Source organism: Pseudophryne corroboree, chromosome 1, assembly GCF_028390025.1.
Source record: "Pseudophryne corroboree isolate aPseCor3 chromosome 1, aPseCor3.hap2, whole genome shotgun sequence".
Classification (NCBI taxonomy): domain Eukaryota; kingdom Metazoa; phylum Chordata; class Amphibia; order Anura; family Myobatrachidae; genus Pseudophryne; species Pseudophryne corroboree.
The window spans coordinates 1,028,674,823-1,028,687,614 of record NC_086444.1 but is presented as its reverse complement, the minus strand read 5'-3'; the positions used below and the strand labels follow the sequence as shown (position 1 = coordinate 1,028,687,614).

The following is a 12,792-nucleotide window of genomic DNA, read 5'->3' as shown; positions in this document are numbered from 1 at the left end:
GCTTCGTGGGAGTGAGGGGAGAGAAGTCAGACCTACTTTTTCTGAGTTAAAGGCTCTGCTTCTTTGGCTACTGGACACCATTAGCTCCAGAGGGTTCGATCACTTGGTCCGCCTAGCTGCTTGTTCCCGGAGCCGCGCTGTCAACCCCCTCACAGCAGCCAGAAGAAAGAAGCCGGGTGAGTATATAGAAGAACAGAAGACTTCAGTGACGGCAGAAGACTTCAGTAACGAGGTACAGCGCAGCGGTCGCGCTGCGCGCCATGCTCCCACACATACTTCCAACGGCACTTACAGGGTGCAGGGCGCAGGGGGGGCTCCCTGGGCAGCATGTTACTGAAGGTTAGACTGGCTAAAAAAGTTATATTTTCTCTGACGTCCTAGTGGATGCTGGGACTCCGTAAGGACCATGGGGAATAGCGGCTCCGCAGGAGACAGGGCACAAGAATAAAAGCTTTAGGATCAGGTGGTGTGCACTGGCTCCTCCCCCTATGACCCTCCTCCAAGCCTCAGTTAGATTTTTGTGCCCGAACGAGAAGGGTGCAGGCTAGGTGGCTCTCCTGAGCTGCTTAGAATAAAAGTATATTTCTCTGACGTCCTAGTGGATGCTGGGGACTCCGTCAGGACCATGGGGAATAGCGGCTCCGCAGGAGACAGGGCACAAAAGTAAAAGCTTTAGGATCAGGTGGTGTGCACTGGCTCCTCCCCCTATGACCCTCCTCCAAGCCTCAGTTAGATTTTTGTGCCCGGCCGAGAAGGGTGCAATCTAGGTGGCTCTCCTAAAGAGCTGCTTAGAGTAAAAGTTTTGTTAGGTTTTTTAAATTTCAGTGAGTCCTGCTGGCAACAGGCTCACTGCATCGAGGGACTTAGGGGAGAGAAGTGAACTCACCTGCGTGCAGGATGGATTGGCTTCTTAGGCTACTGGACACCATTAGCTCCAGAGGGAGTCGGAACACAGGTCTCACCCTGGGGTTCGTCCCGGAGCCGCGCCGCCGACCCCCTTGCAGATGCCGAAAAGTGAAGAGGTCCAGAAACCGGCGGCAGAAGACTTTTCAGTCTTCATAAGGTAGCGCACAGCACTGCAGCTGTGCGCCATTGTTGTCAGCACACTTCATAGCAGCGGTCACTGAGGGTGCAGGGCGCTGGGGGGGGCGCCCTGGGCAGCAATGATAGTACCTTATTCTGGCTAAAAATACATCACATATAGCCCCTGGGGGCTATATGGATGTATTTAACCCCTGCCAGGTCTCAGAAAAACGGGAGAAGAAGCCCGCCGAAAAGGGGGCGGGGCCTATTCTCCTCAGCACACAGCGCCATTTTCTCTAACGTCCTAGTGGATGCTGGGGACTCCGTCAGGACCATGGGGAATAGCGGGCTCCGCAGGAGACAGGGCACATCTAAAAAGCTTTTTAGGTCACATGGTGTGTACTGGCTCCTCCCCCCATGACCCTCCTCCAAGCCTCAGTTAGGTTTTTGTGCCCGTCCGAGAAGGGTGCAAACTGGATGGCTCTCTTAAGGAGCTGTTTAGTAAAGTTTTTTTTTAGGTTTCTAATCAGTGATTCCTGCTGGCGACAGGATCACTGCAACGAGGGACTTAGGGGAGAGACTTGCAACTCACCTGCGTGCAGGAGGATTGAAGTTTTAGGCTACTGGACACTGAGCTCCAGAGGGAGTCGGAACACAGGTCAGCCTGGGGTTCGTCCCGGAGCCGCGCCGCCGATCCCCCTTACAGACGCTGAAGAAAGACGGCGGAACGGAGGTCCGGAAACAGGCGGCAGAAGACTTCACAGTCTTCAGAGAGGTAGCGCACAGCACTGCAGCTGTGCGCCATTGTTGCTACACGGCTCACTGACACGGTCACGGAGGGTGCAGGGCGCTGCTGGGGGCGCCCTGGGCAGCAATATAAATACCTATTTGGCAAATAAATACATCACATATAGCCATTAAGGCTATATGTATGTATTTAACCCAGGCCAGTTTTCCTAATAACCGGGAGAAAAGCCCGCCGTGAAAGGGGCGGAGCTTATTCTCCTCAGCACTCAGCGCCATTTTCCTGACCAGCTCCGCTGGTGAGGAAGGCTCCCACTCTCCCCTGCACTACAGAAACAGGGTTAAAGAGAAGGGAGGCATAAATTGGCGATATAATTATATATTAAGAGCCCATATATAGAAACAACACCTTCTAGGGTTGTTATATACATTATGGCGTTTTTGGTGTGTGCTGGCAAACTCTCCCTCTGTCTCCCCAAAGGGCTAGTGGGTCCTGTCCTCTATCAGAGCATTCCCTGTATGTGTGTGCTGTAGGTCGGTACGTGTGTGTCGACATGTATGAGGAAAATGTTGGTGAGGAGACGGAGAAAATTGCCTGTAATGGTGATGTCACTCTCTAGGGAGTCGACACCAGAATGGATGGCTTACTTATGGAATTACGTGATAATGTCAACACGCTGCAAGCCGGTTGACGACATGAGACAGCCGGCGGACAAATTAGTATCGGTCCAGGCGTCCCAGACACCGTCAGGGGCTTGTAAAAACGCCCATTTACCTCAGTCGGTCGACAGACACTGACACGGACACTGACCCCAGTGTCGACGGTGAAGAAACAAACGTATTTTTCCTTTAGGGCCACAAGTTACATGTTAAGGGCAATGAAGGAGGTGTTACGTATTTCTGATACCACAAGTACCACAAATAAGGGTATTTTGTAGGGTGGGAATAAACTACTTGTAGTTTTGCCTGAATCAGATAAATTAAATGAAGTGTGTGATGATACGTGGGGTTCCTCCGACAGAAAGTTATGGGCGGTATACCCTTTTTCCCGCCAGTAATAAGGGCGAGTTGGAAAACACACCTTAGGGTGGACAAGGCGCTCACACGCTTATAAAAAAACATGGCGTTACCGTTTCCAGATACGGCCGCCCTCAAGGAGCCAGCTGATAGGAAGCTGGAAAATATCATAACAGTATATACACACATACTGTTGTTATACTACGACCAGCAATCGCCTCAGCCTGGATGTGCAGCGCTGAGGGGGCTTGGTCGGATTTCCTGACTGAAAATTTTGATACCCTTGACAGGGACAGGATTTTATTGTCTATAGAGCATTTTAAGGATGCATTTCTATATATGTGTGATGCGCAGAGGCATATTTGCATTCTGGCATCAAGAGTAAATGTGATGTACATATCTGCCAGACGAAGACACGACAGTGGTCAGGTGAGGCAGATTCCAGACGGCATATGGAAGTATTGCCGTATAAAGGGGCGGTCCATTGGACCTGGTGGCCATGGCAACAGCTGAAAAATCCACCTTTTGTTACCCCGAGTCACATATTGGCAGAAAAGGACACAGTCTTTTCAGTCTCAGTCCTTTCGTCCCCATACGGGCAGGCGGGCGAAGGCCAGTCATATCTGCCCAGGGGGAGAGGAAAGGGAAGAAGACTGCAGCAAGCAGCTCATTCCCAGGAACAGAAGCTCCTCACGGCTTCTGCCAAGTCCGCAGCATAACGCTGGGGCCGTACAAGCGGACTCAGGTGCGGTAGGGGGTCATCTCAAGAGTTTCAGCAACACTCGCAAGGGAACTCCGGGATCCTACATGTAATATCCCAGGTGTACATTGGAAATTCGAGACGTCTCCCCCTCACACAATTCACAGGCGGTATTCCCAGCAGGTGATAATCAAAGTACCCTTCTTACAACAAGGAAGGGGGTAGTATTCCACACTATATTGTGGTACTGAAGCCAACCGGCTCGGTGAGATCTGAAATATTTGAACACTTACATACAAGCGTTCAAATCAAGATGGAGTCACTCGGAGCAGTGATAGCGAACCAGGAAGAAGGGGACGATATGATGTCACTGGATATCAGGGACGTTTACCTACAGGTCCAAATTTGCCCTTCTCACCAAGGGTACTTCAGGTTCCTGGTACAGAACTGTCACTATCAGTTCAGACGCTGCCGTTTGGATTGTCCACGGCGCCCCGGGTCTTTACCAAGGTAATGGCCGGAATGAGGATTTTTCTTAAAAGAAACATGGACGCTTTCCTGATAAGGGCAAGGTCCAGAGAACAGTTGGAGGTCGGAGTAGCACTATCTTAAGTAGTTCTACGACAGCACGAGTGGATTCTAAATATTCCAAAATCGCAGCTTTTTCCGACGACACGTCTACTGTTCCTAGGGAAGATTCTGGACACAGTCCAGAAAAACGTGTTTCTCCCAGTGGAGAAAACCAGGGAGTTATCCGAGCTAATCGGGATCCTCCTAAAACCAGGAAAAGTGTCAGTGCATCATTGCACAAGAGTCCTGGTAAAAATGGTGGCTTATTACGAAGCAATTCCATTCGGCAGATTTCCCGCAAGAACTCTTCAGTGGGATCTGCTGGACAAATGGTCCGGATCGCATCCTCAGATGCATCAGCGGATAACCCTATATCCAAGGAAAAGGGTGTCTCTCCTGTGGTGATTACAGAGTGCTCATCTTCTAGAGGGCCGCAGATTCGGCATTCAGGATTGGATGCCGGTGACCACGGAGGCCAGCCTGAGAGGCTGGGGAACAGTCACACAGGGAAAAAATTTCCAGGGAAGTGTGATTAAGTCTGGAGAATTCTCTCCGCATAAATAAGCTTAGAGCAAATTTATAATGCTCTAAACTTAGCTAGACCTCTGCTTCAAGGTCAGCCGGTATTGATCCAGTGGGATAACATCACGGCAGTCGCCCACGTAAACAGAAGGGCGGCACAAGAAGCAGGAGGGCAGTGAAAACTGCAAGGATTTTTCGCTAGGCGGAAAATCATGTGATAGCACTGTCAGCAGTGTTCTTTCCGGGAGTGGACGACTGGGAAGCAGACTTCCTCAGCAGGCATGACCTCCACCCGGGAGAGTGGAAACTTCATAGGGAAGTTTTTCAACATGATTGCCAACGGTCCACAAAGACCAAAGGTGGACATGATGGCGTCCCGCCCGAACAAAAAACGGGACAGGTATTCCGCCAGGTCATGAGACCTTCAGGCGATAGCTGTGGATGTTCTGGTAACACCGTGGGTGTACCAGTCTGTGTATGTGTTCCCTCCTCTGTTTCTCATAACCAGGGTATTGAGAATTATAAGACATAGAGGAGTATGAACTATACTAGTGGCTCCGGATTGGCCAAGAGGGACTTGGTACCCGGAACTTCAAGAAATGCTCACAGAGGACTAAGGGCCTGGGGAGCTAAGAAGGGACTTGATTCAGCAAGTACCATGTCTATTCCAAGACTTACCGCGGCTGCGTTTGACGGCATGGCGGTTGAATGCCGGATCCTGAGGGGAAAAGGCATTCCATAAGAGGTCATACCTACCTTGGTCAAAGCCAGGAAGGAGGTGACCGCACAACGTCATCACCACATGTGGTGAAAATATGTTGCGTGGGTGAGGCCAGGAAGGCTCCACGACGGAAATTCAACTAGGTCGATTTCTACACTTCCTGAAAACAGGAGTGTTTTGGACCTCAAATTGGGGTTCATTAACATTTAAATTTCGGCCCTGTAGATTTTCTTCCAGAAAGAATTGACTTCAGTTCCTGAAGTCCAGATTGTAAAGGATGTATTGCATATACAGTTTTTTTGTGCCCCTAGGGGCACCGTGAGATCTCAACATAGTGTTGGGATTTCTTAAAATCATATTGGTTTGAACCGCTCAAATCTGTGGATTTGAAATATCTCACATGGAAAGTGACCATGCTGTTGACAAATATCTCACATGGGAAGTGACCATGTTGTTAGCCCTGGCCTCGGCCAGGCGATTGTCAGAATGGGCGGCTTTGTCTTACAAAAGCCCATATTAAAATTTTCCATTTGAACAGGACAGAACTGGGACTCGTCTCCAGTTTCTTCATAAAGGGGTGTCAGCGTTTTCACCTGAAACAACCTCTTGTGGTGCCTGCGGCTACTAGGGACTTGGAGGACTCCAGGTTACTAGACGTGGTCAGGGCCCTAAAAAATATATATATATATATATATATATAGTTAGGACGGCTGGAGTCAGAAAGTCTGACTTGCTGTTTATACTGTATACACCCAACAAGCTGGGTGCTCATGCTTCTAAGCAGTCTATTGCACGCTGGATTTGTAGTACAATTCAGCTTGCACATTCTGTGGCAGGCCTGCCACAGACGAAATATGTAGATGCCCATTCCACAAGGAAGGTGGGCTCATCCTGGGCGGCTGCCCGAGGAGTCTCGGCATTACAACTTTGCCGAGCAGCTACGTGGTCAGGGGAGAACACGTTTGTAAAATTTTACAAATTTTGATACTCTGGCTAAGGAGGACCTGGAGTTCTCTCATTCGGTGCTGCAGAGTCATCCGCACTCTCCCGCCCGTTTGGGAGCTTTGGTATAATCCCCATGGTCCTGACGGAGTCCCCAGCATCCACTAGGACGTTAGAGAAAATAAGAATTTACTTACCGATAATTCTATTTCTCGTAGTCCGTAGTGGATGCTGGGCGCCCATCCCAAGTGCGGATTGTCTGCAATGCTTGTACATAGTTATTGTTACAAAAATCGGGTTATTACTATTGTTGTGAGCCATCTTTTCGGAGGCTACTTCGTTTTGTTATCATACTGTTAACTGGGTTCAGATCACAAGTTGTACGGTGTGATTGGTGTGGCTGGTATGAGTCTTACCCGGGATTCAAGATCCTTCCTTATTGTGTACGCTCGTCCGGGCACAGTACCTAACTGAGGCTTGGAGGAGGGTCATGGGGGAGGAGCCAGTACACACCATGTGACCTAAAAAGCTTTTTAGATGTGCCCTGTCTCCTGCGGAGCCCGCTATTCCCCATGGTCCTGACGGAGTCCCCAGCATCCACTACGGACTACGAGAAATAGAATTATCGGTAAGTAAATTCTTATTTTCCCTCACAGAAATGCTGGTGGGAAGGCTCCCAGGCTCTCCCCTGCACTGCACTACAGAAACAGGGTTAAAACAGAGAGGGGGGGCACTTATTTGGCGATATGACTATATATATTAAAATGCTATAAGGGGAAAAACACTTATATAAAGGTTGTCCCTGTATAATTATAGCGTTTTTGGTGTGTGCTGGCAAACTCTCCGTCTCCCCAAAGGGCTAGTGGGGTCCTGTCCTCTATCAGAGCATTCCCTGTGTGTGTGCTGTGTGTCGGTACGTGTGTGTCGACATGTATGAGGACGATGTTGGTGAGGAGGCGGAGCAATTGCCTGTAATGGTGATGTCACTCTCTAGGGAGTCGACACCGGAATGGATGGCTTATTTAAGGAATTACGTGATAATGTCAACACGCTGCAAGGTCGGTTGACGACATTAGACGGCCGGCAAACCAATTAGTACCTGTCCAGGCGTCTCAAACACCGTCAGGGGCGTTAAAACGTCCTTTTTTTTTTTGTATAATCTGTTTTTATTGTAACAATACAGACTTACAACAGGTTGTAAACATTTCTGGGTAACAATCAAAGCGAGATGATGTGTCAACATAAACATATACATATTGATAATCGCATATTCTATACAGTTGTAGTCTGCATTAACATTTTGGGTTAAAGAAGTAAAATAAAGAATAGGTGTATAATATGAGGAAAGAGAAAGAAAACATCACAGAGGTGAGGTGACTGAGCCAAGTATGTTGTGGTGAGGAGAGTAGGATATGTGCAATGTTTTAATGATTAAGTTTATTCGTCTAGGACCCTGTACAGGTTGAGTCAGGGAGGTATTTCCGTCTTCTGTTCTATTTTACAGAGGAAATGTAAGTCTTATATGAGTCCGATGTTTTATAATCTATCCAGGGCCACCACAGAGCAGTAAATTCCGAGCGCCTGTCTTCAGCGCTCATTAAGACATCTTCCATGTTCATGTAATAATCTAGTCTAGAAAACCAGGTATGTCTTGTGGGGGGACTGGGAGATTTCCACATTGTGGGGATCACTGCTCGTGCGGCATTGCCTAGGTGTCTTAATAGTGATGACTTGTAGGTAGAGATTGGGGTGGTGGAATGATTTAGTAACCAAAAGGCCGGGTCAGATGGGACGGGAATATGTAAAACAGCACCAGAGATAGAAATTACGTCATCCCAGTAGTTTTTTATAAGGGGGCAGGTCCACCAGATGTGTAGTAGAGAGCCTAGGTCCCCATGACATCTCCAACAGGTAGGTGATATGGATGGGGAAATGACGTGTAAGAGAGTGGGGTGTCTATACCACCTCATCAGGATCTTATATTGCGTTTCTCTAACCTGAATACAGATGGAGCTCTTATGTGTTTTAAGAAAGATAGAGTTCCATTCCTTGTCTGAGAGTGAGATGTTTAGATCCCTCTCCCACTTTTGAATAAAATGGGGAGGTGTCAGGGGGTCAGACGCATTTAGGAGTTTGTACAGGGTGGAGACAGTGTGTACGGGAGTCATAGGAGCCACACACATTTTTTCAAACGCGGTCAGTTCCCTTGAAGCCTCACGATATACATTATCTGTGTATAGGAAGTGTCGGACCTGTAGGAACTTCCAGAAATCTGTCTGTGGGATCTCCCATTTCTCCCGTATCTTCGAGAACTGTTTAATCCCAGATGGGTGGACCAACTGCCCCACTCTAAAGAGTCCCTCTAGCGCCCAATTTTGATAATATCCCAGTGAGAGGCCAGGTGGAAAGTTTGGGTTGCTAAGAAAGGAGGTGAGGGGGCCAGTAGATAAAGTCAACCTTTCTGTCAAACTTGACAGGTACCACACCCACTTCTCCTAGGACCCGCCCCCTTTTAATATTAAATGATAGTGTTTTATATCGCTTAATATAAAATTTTATATAAAATTTTATATAAATTTATAGTGTTCGATATTAAACCGTATTAAAAATTTTCGCGTAACACCAATCGCAGAGTGTCAAGCAGCACCAGTCGCAGAATGTCACATATGACACACACTTTAAAATACATCTTTTTTTTTTTTTTTTTTTTTTTTGTAACACAAAATGTTCTTACATTCCAGCAGCTGAAACTTCATGAGTCACACATGTTACAGTTTTAAAAAGGATAATCACTAATGACCGTGGCCATTTTCTTAGAAGCACGGGATCATCACACATGGCTCTAATTTAAAAGGTCATTTTAAAATGTCACAAAGGTCATTTTAAATGTCACAGAAACCCCTCAGAAGCCACGATGTACAATTTAACCATGACCATTCTTAGAAGCATGGGTTCATCACACATGGCACTAATTTAAAAGGTCATTTTAAATGTCACAGAAACCCCTCAGAAGCACGATGTGCAAATTTGACCATGACCATTGCTTATAATTTGACCATGACCATTTTCGATTGTTATCTCTGTAGAGGAACATTAGCACCACCTACAGGTTTATGTGTTGACTCAAATCGGATTTTTCCATCTTTTGGATTAATTACATACCATAATGAGATATCATGGTGATGGGTCCTAATCAAATCAGTAAGCCCGTGTATATTTATGGAATCATAAAATAATTTTGTATTCATGTACAAAGACAATATTTTTTGTAATTTTAGCTACAAATCAGTAAGCCAGTGTATATTTATGGAATCATAAAATAATTTTGTATTCATGTACATTAGTTCATAAGAACTTCTGTATAATGCTTTTTATGAATTCATTTTATTATTAAATAATTTATGCGCTTTTTATGAGCCTCATATTCTACAGTATAAGATATACCCATTTGGAATGACTTCCATTCAATCTATACAAGTAGTTTAGACCACTCAGGATTTTTATTTTTTATTTATTTTTTTTTTTTTTTCTTCTGTATATATAATATAAATGTATTTGGTATGCGTTTGATGCGCTGTGTATGACATTTAAGAAACAGCTAAAAGATTATATCTTTATTGTAACTGAAAATAATTATCACAATTACTAAATTATAGACTAGAATTTATATATTTAAAAGTCCCGCCCCAAGCATCTTGGAAATGTGGGACGGCGTACCACAGGTTGGTGGGGGCCATATGGCTCACAGCCAGTGTTATAAGAACAGACCACATCACTGAAGTGCACTGAGAAGAAATTTCAACTGAAGCTGCACCGCTATACACACTTGAAGTTATAATGGTAAGTGTTGTTGTTATTATTATTATTATTATTATTATTATTATTATTATCATAATTATTATTATTATTATTATATTTATACATATTGCATTTTTTTATTTTTTATTTTTTATTTATTTTACAAATATGGCTCTGAAGGCTGTTTAAATATGTTGTTTCTATGCCACGATATACATACTGTTACACGATTCTGTCCTGCCATTGCATCCTTTGTTTTTAGGCATACATGTATAATATGTTAATATTTCAAACCTATTGTGCAAAGCGCAGTATGCACTCATATGTGAAATGCATCGCTAAACAGCAACATCAATGTGGGTATACCCACATTGATGCTGTTGTTTAGCGATGCATTGTAACACATAGAACATATAGTTTTAATGTGGCTGTCTGAATGTTATTTAAATATGTGGTAATAGCGACATCTAGTGGTTCATTTTGGGAATGCGCCAACACATTATTTCAACTAATTCGTTTGATAGATATTAACCGTCTCTCATTTTCATTATTGGTTCAGAGACAGACAATGCAGAACATCAACAGCAAAAAATTATTATTATTATTATTATTATTATTATTATCATAATTATTATTATTATTATTATTATTATATTTATACATATTGCATTTTTTATTTTATTTATTTATTTATTTATTTTATTTTACAAATATGACTCTGAAGGCTGTTTAAATATGTGGTAATAGCGACATGTTAATATTTCAAACCTATTGGACAGTTGCAAAGCGCAGTATGAAAACATAGAACATATAGTTTTAATAATGTGGCTGTCTGAATGTTATTTAAATATGTGGTAATAGCGACATCTAGTGGTTCATTTTGGGAATGCGCCAACACAATATTTCAACTAATTCGTTTGATAGATATTAACCGTCTCTCATTTTCATTATTGGTTCAGAGACAGACAATGCAGAACATCAACAACAAAAACACTTTCATGGTTAGAAACAGATCTTCTTCTTCTGATGATGATGATGCTTTGCCAAGTTATCAAACCTCTCAAAGTAAGCTATGTCTATAAAGGACATTGACGCGTTTTTATTTATATTTCAAGTTTAAATAGTATGAAATTATAGTCAAGGTCTACAATTTGTTCATTTTTAAAAGTTTAAATAGTATGAACGTACAACAGTCTGGATACATTGATAAGTAATTATTAAATAGTAATTATTAAATAATTATTATTTTCTCATTTTTATTTCCCCCGATTTGACAGTAATCACAAATACAGAGAATTTCGATTTGTCTGTTGATAGTCCCTTTGGCTTAGACTTCAGCGCTATACCGGATTTTAATAATATTTTGGAATTGGCGCCAGATTGTGAGTAACATGATATCTTTATTTATTTTTTATTTTATTTTATTTTTTATTTTTTTATTTTATTTTTTATTTATTTATTTATTTTTCCACGGCTAAAGAATTAAAAATAAACCTTGTACAGTTGTGCTGATTTGTTGTCAACTGTACACACTTTATATTCTCAGTAATGAATCGCTTTTTCATGTTATTCTAATTTTATACCGTATGTAATATTTTTTTTTTTTTTTTCATTTTTTCACCGGCTAAAGATGCCACAAAAATGGATGATGCGACGGCTGATGGTATTCTACGGGATATATTGAACAAACCTGATTATTGTCACAACACCTCTATACAGAACAGCAATGTTGTTGATGAGCAACCGTTTTTCCCACACGCGACAGGGGGTCGTGCTAAAACATTCGAATATAAAGCAGGTGTGTAATCAAACACTGTTATATGGTATATTGTTATGCGGTTATTTAAATACTGATTTACAGGCAGATGCGTTTATATTTATTTTATAATATATGTATTACAGATGATGCTGTAGCAATGCGCTATGCGCCGACAATACCAACATGCAGTGATACAGTAGCGCAAATACACCGTCTTAGTACAAGCGGGAAAATATCAAAACGCACAACCGCCGCTGAAACGGAAAGCCATCAATTCGCAGCAGCAGGTGTGTAATCAAACACTGTTATATGGTATATTGTTATGCTGTGATTTAAATACTGATTTACATGCAGAGTCGTTTATATTTATTTTATAATATATGTATTACAGATGACGCTGTAGCAAGACGCTATGCGCCGATACCAACAGTCAGTGATACATGCGCGCAGATACACAGGCCTAGTACAAGCGGGAAAATATCAAAACGCACAACAGCCGCTGAAGCGGAGAACCACCAATTCGTAACGCCTGCAATTGTACATAAGGGCGTTGCTAGGTCATCAGTTATGGCTGTGCATAACGGCTGTATCGTCCCGAACAAACGAAAGCCAGCTCGACCAAGAACGAATGAGAGAAGTCATAATTCAACATTTACAGATCTGAAAAGAAAATTGTCATATTCCGAAAATGATAAGCCGCAACGGAGAAGGATCGCGTTACAAACTGTATCATGCGTAAGTAATGATGTTGCTGTAACATCAAAACACACAGCGTTTAACACTGCAGACCGGGATGTCGCTGGTAATACAAAGACTGTAAAGGTTAAGAGGGCATCGCGTCTCTCAAGAAGTAATGTTAAGCAATTATCGCAATCCTCTGTAATCACAATTCCAGATACACAGGTTTGTTCTGAAACAGAAACAAGGCACATAGCAGGCATTGGTTTGTTATCAAATATTGACTCAAGAAGTAATGTTAAGCAAATGTCGCAAGCC

At 43.4% G+C, this 12,792-nt stretch overlaps 1 long non-coding RNA gene across 1 annotated transcript; it reads left to right on the top strand.

The window, feature by feature from the left end:
* Positions 1-10,931: 10,931 nt before the first annotated feature.
* Positions 10,932-11,832, top strand: LOC134984497 (uncharacterized). The gene is made up of 3 exons (XR_010191757.1): positions 10,932-11,102; positions 11,315-11,419; positions 11,668-11,832. It is a non-coding gene; the product is annotated as an uncharacterized LOC134984497 (long non-coding RNA).
* The last annotated feature ends 960 nt before the right edge of the window (positions 11,833-12,792 follow it).